Below are 16,831 nucleotides of genomic sequence, written 5' to 3' on the forward strand. Positions count from 1 at the left end.
AAGAAGTTTGAAATCAAAATCTGTAAAAAATGACCGGTGAAATCCGAAAGGTGCTCTTTGGAATGTGGGCCCATTTGCCCACCTAGGCGGCAAAAAAGTGTCACACGTGGTATCGCCGTACTCGGGAGAAGTTGGGGAATGTGTTTTGGGGTGTCATTTTACATGAACCCATGCTGGGTGAGAGAAATATCTTGGCAAAAGACAACATTTCCCATTTTTTTTATACAAAGTTGGCATTTGACCAAGATATTTATCTCACCCAGCATGGGTATATGTAAAATGACACCCCAAAACACATTCCCCAACTTCTCCTGAGTACGGCGATACCACATGTGTGACACTTTTTTGCGGCCCAAATTCCTTTTAGGAGGGCATTTTTAGACATTTGGATCCCAGACTTCTTCTCACACTTTAGGGCCCCTAAAAAGCAAGGGCAGTATAAATACCCCACATGTGACCCCATTTTGGAAAGAAGACACCCCAAGGTATTCAATGAGGGGCATGGTGAGTTCATAGAATTATTTATTTATTTTTTTGGCACAAGTTAGCGGAAATTTTTTATTTTTTTTGTATTTTCTCACAAAGTCTCCCTTTCCGCTAACTTGGGACAAAAATTTTAATCTTTCATGGACTCAATATGCCCCTCACAGAATACCTTGGGGTGTCTTCTTTCCGAAATGGGGTCAATTGTGGGGTATTTATACTGCCCTGGCATTTTAGGGGCCCTAAAGCGTGAGAAGAAGTCTGGAATATAAATGTCTAAAAATTTTTACGCATTTGGATTCCGTGAGGGGTATGGCGAGTTCATGTAAGATTTTATTTTTTGACACAAGTTAGTGGAATATGAGACTTTGTAAGAAAAAAATAAAATAAAATTTCCGCTAACTTGGGCCAAAAAAATGTCTGAATGGAGCCTGACTGGGGTGATCAGGGAGTGTATATGGGGTGATCACCACCCTGTCATTGATCACCCCCCTGTAAGGCTCCATTCAGACGTCCGTATGTGTTTTGCGGATCCGATCCATGTATCCGTGGATCCGTAAAAATCAAACGGACGTCTGAATGGAGCCTTACAGGGGGGTGATCAATGACAGGGGGGTGATCAGGGAGTCTATATGGTTGATCACCCCCCTGTCATTGATCACTCCCCTGTAAGGCTCCATTCAGACGTCCGTATGTGTTTTGCGGATACGATCCATGTATCCGTGGATCCGTAAAAATCATACGGATGTCTGAATGGAGCCTTACAGGGGGGTGATCAGGGAGTCTATATGGGTGATCACCCCACTGTAAGGCTCCATTCAGACGTCCGTATGTGTTTTGCGGATCCGATCCATGTATCCGTGGATCCGTAAAAATCATACGGACGTCTGAATGGAGCCTTACAGGGGGGTGATCAATGATGGGGGGGGGTGATCAATGACAGGGGGGTGATCAGGGAGTCTATATTGGGTGATCAGGGGTTCATAAGGGGTTAATAAGTGACGGGGGGGGTGTAGTGTAGTGGTGTTTGGTGCTACTTATTACTGAGCTACCTGTGTCCTCTGGTGGTCGATCCAAACAAAAGGGACCACCAGAGGACCAGGTAGCAGGTATATTAGACGCTGTTATCAAAACAGCGTCTAATATACCTGTTAGGGGTTAAAAAAATCGCATCTCCAGCCTGCCAGCGAACGATCGCCGCTGGCAGGCTGGAGATCCACTCGCTTACCTTCCGTTCCTGTGAACGCGCGCGCCTGTGTGCGCGCGTTCACAGGAAATCTCGCCTCTCGCGAGATGACGCACGGATGCGTCCAGGAGGAATAAATCAACCGCCTCCCGGACGCATCCGTGCGTACATCGGTCGGGAGGCGGTTAAAGTGAATGGTTCTGTGATCCGCTGCGGCTGCCCCACTGACGGTGTTCGTGCATTGCGGCCCACAGCACGGCCACGGGGCGCACACGTTTGTGTGCAGGAAGCCTAATCCTGCAGTTCTGTGGCACACAGCCTTCTATCTGACCCCTCTACTACCCCCTGGAGGAGGGAGTGGAGTGACTGTAATTGTGCAGATACATAGGTATGCATAGGAGCTGTATACATAGAACAGCATTATATTTTTCATCCCAAACAAATTTTTATATCCAATGACATTTTTTTTTTTTATTGCTGAGAAAAATTTGGTTTTAGTATCTGCTCAGCTCTCTCTGCAACTGCCGTGCCCTCTCCACTTTGATTGACAGGGCCAGGCAGTGAGAACATCATCACACCTGTTCAAAGTGGAGAGAACGTGGAAGTTGTAGCGAGAGCAGAGCCTCTAGGTGTAACAGCAACGCCCCAGTTGCTCCTAGAGGCTCATTTGCATATAGTAAAACATGATTTTTCTCAGCAATGCGGGCACATATGAACATGGGACCAACACAGATGTCTTCAGCTGCCAAGTGCACATGTAACAGGTCAGCCAGTGTCCTAGGTGCAAATCTGCTGACGGATGGACTTTAACCCCTTAAGGACGCAGGGCGTATCGGTACGCCCTATTTCCCGAGTCCTTAAGGACTCAGGGCGTACCGGTACGTCCTAACTTTAAATCGGGATTCCGGCGCCGCGGGGGTTAATCATTCAGCCGGCATCCCGTAACAACGCAGGGGGGGGCTCATTTGACCCCCCCCCCCGTATAGGTAATCGCAGAAAACCGCAGGTCAATTCAGACCTGCGGTTTTCTGCGTTTCCGGTCCATTCTGGTGTCCTCTGACCCGATGTACCGGAAAAAGACTGCGATCGGTGGCGTAATTATACACCACCAATCGCAGTCCGAAGATTTGGAGAGGCGGTGCTGGCCCTGCTGCTGAACACTGCTGTCCAGGGTGCTGATTGGTGCAGGGGAGAGAGGCGCGAGATTCAAACTTCCTGCGCTCCTCTCTCCCCTCCTCTTCCTGTTCTGCACGAGCACCCGGCAGCATCGTCCAGCACCAGCTCCTGTGTCCCCCTAATCGCCATCCATCACCCTCCTGCACCCATCGCCACCCAGGTAGGTTAGGGTCAGTGAGGGAGAGGCACCGTTAGGCAGGGAAAGAAGGGAAAAGTTAGTTAGGGGAAAAAAAAAAAAGCACTTTTATTCCAAACTTTCTTTGATCCATCTATCAGACCCCAGCCCCCCCCTGCCACTTGCCCCCCCCCCTACCAGCCCCCCACTTCACCACCAGCCCCCCCCACTTCACCACCTGCCCTCTTACCACCACTTTTTTTTTTTTCTGCGTGCACTGACTGGTCGGCACTTTTTAGCGTCCGTCCACTGTTAGCGCCCGCCACCCCACTGTTAGAGCCCCACCGCTGATCAGCGTTGTACCGCTGATCAGCAAGTTTTAACTTTTTTTTTCCTAACACTTGCCCTTTTTTTCTTGCCTTTTTTAGTACGTGAACACCCGTTGCCCCCACACACACGCACATAGAATAAAGTTTACCACACACGCACACATACACGCACACACACCCATGGCCCGCCGGGTGTTCTCGGCCGAGGAGGCATATGCCCAGATTGCCTCCGACTCTGAGAGCCCCGATGAGGATGACCCCACATTCCTTTTATCATCCGCATCCTCCTCATCATCATCGGATGACGATGAGCCACCAAGGCGGCAGAGACGCCGCCAGGCGGAGCCAGGGGCCCCACATGCTAGGGATCCTGTGGCCCACCCTAGTACGAGCCACCCTGGGGTTCGTACTGGTTTCCTGGCCCACCAAATAAGTTCACCGGAGCCCCCTGCCGATGAACTTAGCTGGTGTCCCCCAGTGGACTTTGAGCCTGAGATTCCGGATTTTGCTGGCAATCCTGGAATCCAGATTCCCACAGTGGGGTTTACTGAAATTGACTATTTTAGTTTTTTTTTCAGTAACCCACTGGTGAATCTGATGGTGGAGCAGACGAATCTGTCCGCCCAACAGTTCGTCGCTCAAAACCCAGGCTCATTTTTGGCTAGACCCGGTGGCTGGACGCCGGTCAGTGCAGCCGAGATGAGGACATTTTGGGGCCTCGTGCTGCATATGGGTCTAGTCCAAAAACCCAGTGTCAGGCAATACTGGAGTGGGGACGTCCTATACCAGACCCCACTGTACAGTATGGTCATGACACGTCCCCGGTTTGAGGCCATCCGAAAATGTCTGCATTATTCCGATAATGCAGCATGTCCACCCCGAGGTGATCCTGCCTATGACCGGCTGTATAAGATACGGCCGGTCATCGATCACTTTGGGGCCAAATTTCAGCAGGCCTACGTACCTGGAAGGGAGGTCGCGGTTGATGAGTCTCTCGTTGCGTTCAAGGGGAGACTCCGTTTCCGCCAATATATTCCCACAAAGCGGGCGAGGTATGGCGTGAAGCTATACAAAATTTGTGAGAGTACCTCAGGGTACACTTACAAATTTCGTGTGTACGAGGGGTGTTAGCGGGAAACTCGTGTGGGACCTTATGTACCCACTGCTGGATAACGGTTACCACTTGTACGTGGATAAATTTTATACCAGCATTCCCTTGTTCAGGTCCCTTGCCGCCAGATCCACGTTCGCTTGTGGGACCGTGCGGAAAAATCAACGCGGCCTCTCTGCCTACCCCCTCCAGGTACCTATCCCCAGGGGTGAGACCCGTGCACTTACCAGTGGAAACCTGTTGCTGGTCAGGTATAAGGACAAGAGGGATGTCCTTATGCTGTCCACAATCCACGGTAACAGCACCACCCCAGTCTCTGTGCGAGGTACCGCGGCAACGGTCCTCAAGCCCGATTGTATCGTCGACTACAATCGGTATATGGGAGGAGTTGATCTCTCTGATCAAGTCCTCAAGCCATATAACGCCATGCGCAAAACCCGGGCATGGTACAAAAAAGTTGCGGTCTACTTGGTACAGGTTGCCATGTACAACTCTTTTGTACTATCCCGAAGCGCTGGCAGCATAGGGACATTCCTCCAGTTCTATGAGGCAGTCCTCAAGGCCCTGATCTTTTCGGACCGGGAAAGAGCAGGCCGGAGTACCCCGGGAACTGGAGGCGCCCGGATCGTCCCTGGCCAACACTTTCCAGGTGTGGTCCCCCATACTGGAAAGAAGGGACGAACCCAAAAAAAGTGCAGAGTGTGTCACAAGAGGGGGATACGGAAGGACACCACCACTCAGTGCGACACGTGCCCCGATCATCCGGGCCTCTGCATTATCGATTGCTTCAGGGAGTATCACACTTCCATGGAGTACTACATTTTTATAATCCCCAACAGTCCACTAGAGCAGTGTTTCCCAATCAGTGTGCCTCCAGCTGTTGCAAAACTACAACTCCCAGCATGCCTGGACAGCCTTTGGCTGTGCGGGCATGCTGGGAGTTGTAGTTTTGCAACAGCTGGAGGCACACTGGTTGGGAAACACTGCACTAGAGAACATAAAACACTATGGCTCTCAGCCTTTGGAGACACGAAAACAATTTTTTTCCCCAAAAAAATATTAGTTTTAGTGCAGGCATCCTCAAACTGCGGCCCTCCAGATGTTGTAAAACTAGAACTCCCAGCATGCCCAGACAACCTACAGCCATCATCAGGGCATGGTGGGAATTGTAGTTTTACAACATCTGGAGGGCCGCAGTTTTAGGATGCCTGCTTAGTGTCTCCAAAGTCTGAGAGCCATACATATTGGGCATCGTCGCGTGCGTAAAAGTCGTCGCTATAAAAATAACTTTTGACCAAACGCCTCGGATAAACGGTGTTAAAAATATAAAATAAAAATGGTGCCAAAACACCAATTTTTGGGCAAAATTTCCATTTGAATCCTTTTTGCCGGCAATAAAGCAAGGGTTAACAGCCAAACAAAACTCAATATTTATTGCCCTGATTCTGTAGTTTGCAGAAACACCCCATATGTGGTCGTAAATGGCTATATAGCCGCACGGCAGGGCATAGCACGAAGGGAACTCCATACGGTTTCTGGAAGGCAGATTTTGATGGACAGTTTTTTTTTTTTTTTACACTATGTCCCATTAGAAGCCCCCCCCCCCCCCTGTTGTAGCCTAGACTAGAAACTCCAAAAAAGTGACCCCATCTAAGAAACTACACCCCTCAAGGTATTAAAAAGTTACTTTACAAACTATGTTAACCCTTTAGGTGTTCCACAAAACTAAATAGCGAATGTAGAAACAATTTTAGAATTACATTTTTTTGTTACATTGCCTCAAAAAAGAGTAATATAGAGCAACCAAAAATCATATTTACCCCTAAAATAGTCCCAAAACAACAACCACCTTATCCCGTAGTTTCCTAGATGGGGTCACTTTTATGGAGTTTCAACTCTAGGGGTGCAGCAGGGGGCTTGAAAGGGTACATGGTGTAAATAAACCAGTCCAGCAAAATCTGCCTTCCAAAAACCTTATGACGTTCCCCTTCTTCTATGTCCTGCCGTTTAGCCAAATAGTAGTTTACGACCACATATGGGGTGTTTCTGCAAACTACAGAATCAGGGCAACCCATTTTGATTTGTGTTTGGCTGTTAACCCATTTTTTCCAGTAATAAAGTAAGGGTTAAATTGGAAAATTTTCAAAAAAATAGAAATTTCGAAATTGTTTTTCCATCTGCCATTAACTCTTGTGGAACACCTAAAGGGTTAACAAAGTTTGTAAACCCAGTATTGAATACCTTGAGGGGTGTACTTTCTTAGATGGAGTCACTTTTTTGAAAATTCTATTCAAGGGGTGCAACAGGGGGCTTGAAATGGGACATGGTATAAACAAAACCAGTCCTGCAAAATCTGCCTTCCAAAACCCATATGGTGTTCCCCTCCTTCTATGTGCTCCCGTTCGGCCAAACAGTAGTTTACGACCACATATGGGGTGTTTCTGCAAACTACAGAATCAGGGCAACCCATTTTGAGTTTTGTTTGGCAGTTAACCCTTGTTTTACTGCTGGAAAAAATTGATTATATTGGAAAATTTTCCCAAAAATAGAAATTTCGAAATTGTTTCTCAATCTGCCATTAACTCTTGTGGAAGACCTAAAGGGTTAATAAAGTTTGAAAAAACAGTTCTGAATACATTGAGGGGTGTAGTTTCTAGAATGGGGTCATTTCTGGGAGGTTTCTATTATCTAAGCCTCACAATATGACTTCAAACCTGAACTGGTCCATAAAAAGTGGGATTTTGAAGATTTCTGAAAAATTTCAAAATTTGCTTCTAAACTTCTAAGCCTTGTAACATCCCCAAAAAATAAAATATCATTCCCAAAATGCTACAAACATGAAGTAGTCATATGGGGAATGTAAAATCATCACAATTTTGGGGGGTATTACAGAAGTATAGAAACTGAAACTTTGAAATTTGCTAATTTTTCAAAATTTTTGGTAAAAATTGTATTTTTTTATGCAAAAATAATTTCTTTTTTGACCCAATTTTAGCAGTGTCATGAAGTACAATATGTGACGAAAAAACAATCTCAGAACGGCCTGGGTAAGTCAAAGCGTTTTAAAGTTATGAGCACTTAGTGACACTGGTCAGATTTGCAAAAAATGGCCAAGTCCTTAAGGTGAAATAGGGCTGAGTCCTTAAGGGGTTAATATATTTGCATGTCGTGAACTTTTTGTTACAAAAATACTACAGCTTTGGCCATATAAACAGACTGCATATATTATCCATCGCCGCTCAGCGAGCTTCTGATTAGAGATGAGCGAATTTCATATTTTTAAATTCGTTCACGCTTCGTTTGGTGGTAAAAGCAGAATTGCGTTATGGATTCCGTTACCACGGACCATAACGCAATTCTACGAAGGAATGCATAACGGAATCCCTTTAGATGCAGGGGAGTCCTCTTCTGCATAACAGAAACGGGATGGATCCGTTATGCAGCCCATAGACTTCTATTATAAGGGAATGCCACTAAAGGCATTCCGTCATAGAGTTGCGTTATTGTCCGTAGTAACAGAATCCATAACGCCATTCTGCTTTTACCACCAAACAAAGTGTGAGTGAATTTCATAACCTGAAATTCACTCATCTCTACTTCTGATATCACGCTGCTGCACGGAGTCTGGACTGCACAGGACATGAGATGGTAGTTCATCAAATGTGACACTAGATGGCAGTATTTAGATACAAACCAAGTATTTGCATAGCACATGAGGCCATTAATCACTTTGGCAGTGTCATTTTCTGTATAACTTTCTGTATAATTCAAAGGCACCAGATAAACAAGCTTCCCACGGTACTTTTTTTTATTTTTAATGTGTTAACTAATGCAGTCGGTACAATGGTGTGCAGCAAGTGTGAGTGCGGGAAGATAAAGGGCAATGGTTGAAGGTTACACAGGTGCACTCGATCACACGGATGTTGGAACAACTTAAAAAGCACAAATAGAGATATACTTCCAAGCAGTGATCAAGGACAAATACAAGCAAATAAGAGACAAAACTTGGCAAGACTGAACGTAGTGGATCACTTAGGTCTAATGGGGATGATGGATTTAACATGTCAAAGGATTTGCCATCAGTTCAGATACTTTTAACGGGCACCATGCCCAAATGTGTTTGTCAGTGCCAGCATGAAGAGGTACACTGCAAAAAACGAATTGATATATTGGAAGAACTGCACAGAACCCATGTATCTCACCAAATATCATATCCGAAACATGCCGCGTGTAGGACCATGGATCGTTATGTCCCCTATTAGGGTTAAAAGAACTGTATTGGAATAAAAGGAATCGTTCTTTAGCTTCCTCTTCCAAGAACAGAGGGAGCATCAATTATGGCAGACACACAGTATTATTATTTTTTTATAGCAATAATAATTTACATTGTCTTAAAATGTCTGCCCCATCAGGACAACCTCTTTCCATATGCCCTATTAGCCCATATGATATGGCGGGGGGGGGGGGTTCCTCGGGACCCCTTTCTATGGACCAGAGGAGAGATCCACTAAATACATGGGTGTTCCCTCTGATGGGCTGAATGCAAACACATATTACATGGTCGCCCATTCGGTGGAACGTATACTCATCCAGGGCCGGCTCCAGGTTCATGTGGGCCCTTGGGCGATAAAGTCTCAGTGGGCCCCCTTACACACTGATAACTCTCTGAGTGCAGATAATAAAGTAGATGCCCCCTGCAGTCCTATGTAACAGCACAGATAACAGTCATGGCTGAGTTCAGAAAATGTAGTAGTGTTACCTGCAGTCCTATGTAAAACCACAGATGACACTAGTGCTAATAATGTGGTAGTGTTACCTGCAGTCCTATGTAAAATCACAGATGACACTAGTGCTAATAATGTGGTAGTGTTACCTGTAGTCCTATGTAAAACCATAGATGACACTAGTGCTAATAATGTGGTAGTGTTACCTGCAGTCTTATGTAAAACCCACAGATAACACTAGTGTATATCATGTGGTAGGGTTACCTACGTCCTTAGTGCGCCTCCCTGTGCCTCTCCCAGGGATTCCATGCTGGCAGCGTGGCCTCCTCTTCCATCTTCTTCTTCTTGCCCTGCACAGAACGTCCTGATGCAGCTGCGTCAAGGCATAGGAACACTGTGAGCATGGTGATAGTGACACACGGGGACAGACACACACACACGGGGACAGACACACACACACGGGGACAGACACACACACACGGGGACAGACAGACACACACACGGGGACAGACAGACACACACACACGGGGACAGACAGACACACACACACGGGGACAGACAGACACACACACGGGGACAGACACACACCCAGGGACAGACACACCCATGGGGACAGACAGACACACACTGGGACAGACACACATACACCCAGGGACAGACACATACAGACACACAGAGGGAAAGACACATACACACAAGGACCTACACACAGGGACAGACAGACACACACATGGACAGACAGACACACACATGGACAGACAGACACACACATGGACAGACACACACACACATGGACAGACACACACACACACACACATGGACAAACACACACACACACACACATGGACAAACACACACACACATGGACAGACACACACACAGGGACAGACACACACACAGTTAGGCCTCACCACATTCCAGCCAAGCTCCTGTCTGTACAGGAACACAGCTCTCTGCTCCTCCGGCTCCTCCCCAACTGGTCACATGGGCGGATGACATCAGGAAGGTCCTTTAGCCCGGTAGGAAACTCCATCTACCCTGTTTTGAGTCCTAGGGCCGCCCACCCCAGTAGTGCATATGGCGAAAATTGTCTGTATTGCTGGGATGAGCTGCCCTAGAACTCAGAACAGGCAGTTTAATGAAGACCAGGACACAGCTGTAAGAGTGAGCGGGCACAGTGGGCCCTGGCACGGCGGGTGCTGACAGCAGCCCTGAACTCATCTAACACTATAGTTAGGTCTCATGCACACAGCTGTACCCATTTTTGCAGTCCGCAAATTGCAGATTCGCAAAACACTGATACCGCCATGTGTCTTTTGCATTTTTTTTCAGAACGGAATGTCCAGCCCACAATAGAACAGTCCTATCCTTGCTTGTAATACGACAAGAATAGGACATGTTCTGGTTTCTTGCGGATGCCGCGGACCGGACATACGGATGCAGAGAGCAGAGCACGCTGTGTGCTGTCCGCATCTTTTGCAGCCCCATTAAAGTGAATGGGTCTGCTTCCGACTCGCACAAAATGCGGAGCGGATGCAGACAAAAATTTGTGTGCATGAACCCTTATAGTAATAGGAAGCCAAAAACAGCTGAGCGCAGAGGGTTAGGAAAGCCAGACCCAAACCTGGCAGTCACTTGTTCGGCACTTGGCAGCACTGACTGAAGGAGAACCAGTGAGTAACAGGGCTGTCCTCCAGAGGCACCTCCCGCAACATCACCTCTTAAGGAGGACCGGTCACCTCTGTAGACATGACATGTCAGTTTTAGTAATTACTTGCATTCCTCATGTAATACAAATTATGGAGCTTCTATTCTATCACCATATGTTGTGCCATTCCTTTATTATTCCTGATAGAAGTCATTAATTAATTTCTAGCAGTTTGTAGTGAAGGTCCAGATGGGTGTTACCAGTTGGGGAGGGTATCCCTGCACAGTTTGACCCTATCCAATCAGTGCTGCCTGTGTCAGACTGTGCAGGGACACGCCCCCAACTGGTAACACCAGGCTGGACCTTTATTGCAAACTGTTAGTAAGTCATTCATAACTTCTAGCAGGAATAATAAAGGAATGGCACAACAGAGTCATAAGAATTGATGCTAAAAATTTGTATTACATGGTTAATGCAAATAGTTACCAAAACCGAACTCAGGTTCAGTTCCAAGGTACCACTTGGAACCGAATCCGAGTTAAGTAAAAGGTTTTTAACAGTGGAAATTAATTCCTGAAGTTATTACCCGAAGTCTTGTGAGACTTTGCGAAGCAATAACTTCAGCTCATAGGAGCCAATACATTCTAATTCTGTACGGAGCGCTAGCTCCGTACAGTATTCTAACGAAGTCTTATGTGAATCAACTCATCCCTAGTCATTGGCATTGCTGCACCCCAAAATACCTATATTATTTAAATATAGATTTACTTATCCCATATACAGTTGCAAGAAAAAGTATGTGAACCCTTTGGAATACTATGGATTTCTGCACAAATTGGTCATAAAATGTGATCTGATCTTCATCTAAGTCACAACAATAGACAATCACACTCTGCTTAAACTAATAACACACAAAGAATTAAATGTTACCATGTTTTTATTGAACACACCATGTAAACATTCACAGGGCAGGTGGAAAAAGTATGTGAACTCTTGGATTTAATAACTGGTTGAACCTTCTTTGGCAGCAATAACTTCCACCAAACGTTTCCTGTAGTTGCAGATCAGACATGCACAACGGTCAGGAGTAATTCTTGACCATTCCTCTTTACAGAACTGTTTCAGTTCAGCAATATTCTTGGGATGACTGGTGTGAATCGCTTTCTTGAGGTCATGCCACAGCATCTCACTCGGGTTGAGGTCAGGACTCTGACTGGGCCAATCCGGAAGGCGTATTTTCTTCTGTTTAAGCCATTCTGTTGTTGATTTACTTCTATGCTTTGGGTCGTTGTCCTGTTGCAACACCCATCTTCTGTTGAGCTTCAGCTGGTGGACAGATGGCCTTAAGTTCTCCTGCAAAATGTCTTGATAAACTTGGGAATTAATTTTTCCTTCGATGATGGCAATCCGTCCAGGCCCTGACGCAGCAAAGCAGCCCCACACCATGATGCCCCCACCACCATACTTCACAGTTGGGATGAGGTTTTGATGTTGGTGTGCTGTGCCTCTTTTTCTCCACACATAGTGTTGTGTGTTTCTTCCAAACAACTCAACTTTGGTTTCATCTGTCCACAGAATATTTTGCCAGTACTGCTGTAGAACATCCAGGTGCTCTTGTGCAAACTGTAAACGTGCAGCAATGTTTTTTGGACAGCAGTGGCTTCCTCTGTGGTATCCTCCCATGAAATCCATTCTTGTTTAGTGTGTTACTGTATCGTAGATTCGCTAACAGGGATGTTAACATATGCCAGAGACCTTTGTAAGTCTTTAGCTGACACTCTAGGATTCTTCTTCACCTCATTGAGCAGTCTGCGCTGTGCTCTTGCAGTCATCTTTACAGGACGGCCACTCCTAGGGAGAGTAGCAGCAGTGCTGAACTTTCTCCATTTATAGACAATTTGTCTTACCGTGGACTGATGAACAGCAAGGATTTTGGAGATACTTTTATAACCCTTTCCAGCTTTATGCAAGTCAACAATTCTTAATCGTAGGTCTTCTGAGAGCTCTTTTGTGCGAGGCACCATTCACATCAGGCAATACTTCTTGTGAAAAGCAAACCCAGAACTAGTGTTTGTTTTTTATAGGGCAGGGCAGCTGTAACCAACACCTCCAATCTCATCTCATTGATTGGACTCCAGTTGGCTGACACCTCGCTCCAATTAGCTTTTGGAGATTTCAATTAGTCTAGGGGTTCACATACTTTTTCCACCTGCACTGTGAATGTTTACATGGTGTGTTCAATAAAAACATGGTAACATTTAATTCTTTGTGTGTTATTAGTTTAAACAGAGTGTGATTGTCTATTGTTGTGACTTAGATGAAGATCAGATCACATTTTATGACCAATTTGTGCACAAATCCATATCATTCCAAAGGGTTCACATACTTTTTCTTGCAACTGTATAACGGTGTACTAGAAAAAAGATCAAAATGGCTGATTCACCATTTTTTTGTCACTTCATCTGTAAAATTTTTTTATTAAAAGTGATCAAAAAGTTATACACTCCAAAATTATATCAATAAAAACTACAGATTACCCTAAAAAATGAGGGGTCAGAATATGGCAATGAAAATTAGAACTTAAGTATTAAAACACAAGGAAAACTATAAAGATATGGTTTCACTGTAATCATACCATTTTTTTCTCTCCATCCATCCATCCATTCCAGCACTCCAGTAAGGTAAAAATAAAATTGTGGACTTCTTTATTCACCCATCCTGCTGCCAGGATGCAGCAGGATAGATGAATAAAGTGCCCTGTTTTATCTTTTACTGGAGTGCTGCTTCTATTTTTTCCTTTGCTATGATGTGGATCCTGAGTCTGGGGTTCTTTGGGGGATTTTGTTTTGATTATTCACAGAGTGCTGCTTGTTGTTAAAGTTTTTTTTTAAATCTATCTGTCTGTCTTATATGTTTGTCTCATCTAAGGGTACTTTCACATTAGCGGCAGGGGAGTCCGGCAGGCTGTTCCGGCGGGTGAACAGCCTGTCGGATCCGTCTTTCCACTAGTACACGTGTGTCCCCGGACTGCCGCTCCGTCCCCATTGACTATAATGGGCGGGGGTGGAGTTCCGGCGGCAGCGCACGGCGAGAGGCAGCCGGACTAGAAGTACGACATGCAGTACTTTTAGTCTGGCTGCCTCTCGCCGTGCTCTGCCATGCTGCCGCCGAAACTCCGCCCCTGCCCCATTATAGTCAATGGGGACGGAGCGGCAGTCCGGGGGCACATGTGAACTAGCGGCAGGACGGATCCGACAGGCTGTTCACCCGACGGAACAGCCTGACGGACTCTTTCTGTTTATCTATATCTAATAAGTATCTATCTATCTACAGTGTCTTGAAAAAGTATTCGTACCCCTGGGACATTTCCACATTTTTTTCACGTTACACCCACAAACTTAAATGTATTTTATTGGGATTTTATGTAATAGACCAACACAAAGTAGCAAGGATGTGTGATAAGAAAATGAAGCATGGTTTTGCAAAATTTGTAATAAATACAAATCTGGAAAGTGTGGCATGCATTTGTATTCAGTCCCCCTGAGTTAATACTTTGTAGGACCACCTTTTGCTGCAATTACACCTGCAAGTCTTTTGGGGGATGTCTCTACCAGCATTGAACATTTAAAGCCTGAAATGTTTCCCCGTTTTTCCTTGCAAAATAGCTCAAGCTCATTCAGATTGGATTTTCAGGGTTATGTGCAGTATTAGTTTTCTACCACACATAGCATTTTGCATTTTGGCTTGTGCCAAAATGCAAACGGAACTTCTTATGGCTTGCTTTCAAAAATGCCACTTTTCCATAAACGCCAGATTTGTGGAGTTCACAACTAATAGTTGTTCTGTGGACAGATTCTCCCACCTGAGATGTGGATCTCTGCAGCTCCTCAAGAGTGACCAAGGGCCTCTTGGCTGATTTTCTAATTAGTGCTCTTTTTCATGGACTTGTCAGTTTAGCTGGATGGCCGTGTCTTGGTAGGTTTGCAGTTGTGCCATACTCCTGCCATTTTTGGATGATGGATTGAATGAACTATGTTCCATGAGATGTTCAGAGCTTGAGATATTTATTTTTTTTATAACCTAACCCCGCTTTACACTTCTCCACAACTTTATCCCTGACCTGTCTGCTGTGTTCCTTGGTTTTCATGATTTTGTTTGATCACTAATGGTCACTAACAAACCTCCTGAGGCCTTCACAGAATAGCTGTAGTTATACTGATTACATTACACACAGGTGGACTCTATTTACTTATTTAGTCAATTGGTCACACTGGATTTTATTTAGGGTTATCAGAGTACAGGGGCTGAATACAAATGCACGCCGTACTTTTCAGATTTTTAAGTTAAGTTTGTGGGTGCAACGTGAAAAATGTGGATCTATCTATCTATCTATCTGACTGTCTGTCCTAACCCGATACTATGCCATAGCCCCTACAGCTGCAAACCCATTAATTTGACGAAGCAGCGAAAAGTGGTAATAATAGAGTTAACTAAACAAAACTGATGATTTCCTAAATAGGCTCCCTAGGACACAAGGAACATCAGAAAATCCAGGCAAGTTTATGTCTAAACAGGGAATGAAATGTGGTGATAAGTTCTCTTTAACAGATGCCAAAACGGAGCACAAAGCTTGTAGCTGACAAATTTCTCAGCAGCCATTCATTATGCAGGCTTCTTCAATGTGCCAGCATGTTGCACTGAGTTCAAGCAGATAAAAGCACCCTCATCATCCGGGTGGACGTCGCTGTTTGGCAGATATCTGAAAGCACACCATTACTACATTTACTTCTTGAAGGTTTTGTCAGCAATGGTTTTACTCTGTTTGAGTTGCTTTATTTTATTGTGCTAAAGAACTGAGGTTAAAGCTTTCCTGATGGACAGATGAGTTACTCTGTGCTGGCCCAGAGACATAATCATCTCGAGAAAGACTTAGGCCCCTTGCAGACTAGCTTTCCTCCCGCAGCGAGTCCGCAACGCAGCTCCCGGCCTGACCTCCTAGCACTGCCTGGGGGGTCACATAGCATTATATTGATTTATGATGCTATGAAACCCTTACAGTTCTGGAATGTATTGGATAACACTGGCATAATGGTCCCAGTGTCATTCCAATACATTCCAGAACTGTAAGGGTTACATAGCATTATATTGATTTATGATGCTATGTGAATCCCGTCAGTGCTGGGAGGTCAGGCCGGGTGCTGCGTTGCGGACTCGCTGCGGGAGGGCCTTAGGCCCCTTGCAGATGAGTGATACGGATTAGGTCCGGATGCGTTCAGTTAAAAATGCACGATTTTGCAAGTAAGTTCAGTCAGTTTTGTCTGCGATTGCGTTAGTTTTTCACTCACGTGATAAAAAAATTAATATTTACAAACAACATCTCTTAGCAACCATCCGTGAAAAACGCATCACATCTGCACTTGCTCACGGAAGTGATTTTCACGCAGCCCTATTCACTTCTATGGGGCCAGCATTGCATGAAAAACGCAAAGTATAGAACATGCTGCGATTTTCACGCAACGCACAAGTGATGCGTGAAAAACCGCTCATGTACATAGACCTATTCAAATGAATGGGCCCGGATTCAGTGCATTCGCATCACGCATTGCACCCACGCTGAATACTCGCTCGTGTGAAAGGGGCCTTAGGGCAAATTTATCATTCCCCCCACGCCAGTCTTTTGGCATTAGAAAGTTGTAAAATCAGGTTTTGTGGCTATTTAAATACTATTGTGATTTTTTTTTTTTATCGCAACTAGCATTTTTACACCACCCTAAATGTCTTCTAAAAAGGGTGTGTGGAGTGGTGGGGGCCATCTGCCCAAACACATTTATCATTTACGCCAGAAACTGACATAAATAATGACTGAAATCAGTCTGCCGCACGGCCTTCTGGAGGACTCATTTAATTTATGACGAGGTCTGCTTTTCGACATGAATGAAATGCCTCCTCTGGTGACCCTGGCCCTTTCAAGACTGGTTTAGCACACGCTGGTCTTGATAAATCAGGGCCATGACCTGTGAAGCCTTGAGGAAAGAAGGGCAAGAAAGGACATAATTGAA

This window comes from Bufo gargarizans, chromosome 1 (assembly GCF_014858855.1).
Source record: "Bufo gargarizans isolate SCDJY-AF-19 chromosome 1, ASM1485885v1, whole genome shotgun sequence".
Classification (NCBI taxonomy): domain Eukaryota; kingdom Metazoa; phylum Chordata; class Amphibia; order Anura; family Bufonidae; genus Bufo; species Bufo gargarizans.